Here is a 2500-nt window from a genome sequence, read left to right on the forward strand (position 1 = left end):
AGAATCGGCAGCAGGTGCTGGCGATGAGTCAGGACGGACTGGATAGTCCAAGGCTCGATGAGAAAGACCGCTGGTTTAGACACTGGGGCAGTGGCAGCCCGCGGGGCAGTGTCGGCAGACTCGGCAGCAGTGTCTGCCGATTCGGCAGCGTTGGCTTGTTGGCGCGGGGGGCCGATGCGAGTGGGGACTTGGGCAGCGGGCAGTGAAAGCAAGAGTTTCCCCGATGCTGCCGGGAAAAACGCTCCCCGGGATGGCCGGGTGAGATGACCCGGCGGCCCGCGACGGGTCATTCAATTCCATGCCCCGTCAACATAACTCCCGATGTACTGTTTGCTTTTTCGGAAGAAGAGATCCATCCCCCCATCCTCGGCCAGCCAAAAACGCTCCAATTAATGGCCGGGTGAGATGACCCGGCGGCCCGCGACGCGTCATTCAAATCACTGCCCTATCGGCTACAACTGCTGATGGGTGGGATTAGAGGCCTGCCATGGTGGTGAGGGGCGGCGAGGACCGTGAAAGCTAGAGTTTTTCAGAGGCTGCCGGGAAAAAGGCCCCTCGGGTGGCGGGGTGCGAGGACCAGGCGCGTCATTCAATTCTCTTCCCTATCAACTTGGCTCCCGTTGGCGGGATTGGAGGCCTACTGTTTGTTACAGGGCTAAAATCGTCAGGGGAAGAGCTGACGAAACAATGCTGGTTTGGATGCAGGGGGTAGTGTTGGAATCGGCAGCGCGGACAAAATCGGCAAAGTCGACAAAAAAGACTGTTGGTCTGGACATCGGGGCAGCGGCAGCCATGCCGACAGGGGGGGAAATCGGCAGCGCAGATTTGTGCAGCTGCAGGTTCGTCGGGGAAATCGGCAGCGCAGATTTTTCGATGAACATGGGCTGGAAGATGGACTGTCCAGGCCAGGCAGGGAAATTCGTCAAGGGGACACGCTGACGAAAGTAGGCTCGTCGGTGAAAATCGGCAGCGCAGATTTTTCGACGAACAGGGGCTGGATGCTGGACCGGCCGGGCCAGGCAGGAAAATTCGTCAGGGGGGCACGCTGACGAAAAGAGGGGCTGCCGCGTGGAAAATCGGCAGCGCAGATTTTTCGACGAACATTCGTCAGGGGGGCACGCTGACGAAAAGAGGGGCTGCCGCGTGGAAAATCGGCAGCGCAGATTTTTCGACGAACAGGGGCTGGATGCTGGACCGGCCGGGCCAGGCAGGAAAATTCGTCAGGGGGGCACGCTGACGAAAAGAGGGGCTGCCGCGTGGAAAATCGGCAGCGCAGATTTTTCGACGAACAGGGGCTGGATGCTGGACCGGCCGGGCCAGGCAGGAAAATTCGTCAGGGGGGCACGCTGACGAAAAGAGGGGCTGCCGCGTGGAAAATCGGCAGCGCAGATTTTTCGACGAACAGGGGCTGGACTGGCCGGGCCAGGCAGGAAAATTCGTCAGGGGGGCACGCTGACGAAAACAGGGGCTGCCGCGTGGAAAATCGGCAGCGCAGATTTTTCGACGAACAGGGGCTGGACTGGCCGGGCCAGGCAGGAAAATTCGTCAGGGGGGCACGCTGACGAAAGTAGGCTCGTCGTGGAAAATCAGCAGCGCAGATTTTTCGACGAACAGGGGCTGGACGCTGGACTGGGCCAGGCAGGAAAATTCGTCAGGGGGGCACGCTGACGAAAACAGGGGCTGCCGCGTGGAATGGCAGCCTACACGCAGATGCGAATTCGGCAGCGCACGATGGCTTGAGCAGGTCATGGGTTCGACTTGGCGCGATCTGAAACCTGGACGAGGGACTGTCGACGCTGGACGAGCCAGCGCGGTGGCCTGTCGTGCCCCGTTCAGGGGGGGCCTGCCGCGGAGACAGCCCTCGCGGGCTCGACAGCGCAGGCCAGCGTCCCCGACGTCGCTGGCCGCGGCAGGCGAGCTGCCGGGGTTCCCGCATTCCTACAAGAAAACGTCGTGCTTTCCACATGAAACCAATCCAGTAAAATCAGCCATATTTTTATGAGGCTGCCCACTGAATTTGGGGTCATTCCGGGCCGGTTCCTAGTTTTGCGGATTTACTCGATTTCTAATGGTAGGAAAATTAAAACAAATACTTCCCGACCTCGAAAAATTCTGGGAAAATTAATGAAGGTGGATTGGATTTTTGCCAACCTCTCTGCAAAATTTCAGCTCAAAATACCAAGAAATGAATTTTTTAGAGGGGGGGTGACAGCTGGGACCTAGTAGTGTCTCCCCCTGCCAGAGCTGCAATGACACTTATTGCTCTTTAGGGAGCCACCAGGCCGGCGCCCCTCAAAGACCACACGCGCGCGCGCGCCCGCCCGCGCTGGGCGCTGGGGCGCTGGGGCCTGAGGGCCTGGGGCCCTTGGGGGCCCTTGGGCGCTTGGGCGCGCGCGCGCGGCCCCCGCAGCCATGCCGCGCCGCGCGACGCGCGGACAGCCCCTGCTGGCTTGCTCTCTCGCCCGCGGGGGGGCTGCCTTCGGGCCCTGGCCCCCCGCGT

The sequence above is a fragment of the Populus nigra genome, chromosome 2, assembly GCF_951802175.1.
Source record: "Populus nigra chromosome 2, ddPopNigr1.1, whole genome shotgun sequence".
Lineage (NCBI taxonomy): Eukaryota > Viridiplantae > Streptophyta > Magnoliopsida > Malpighiales > Salicaceae > Populus > Populus nigra.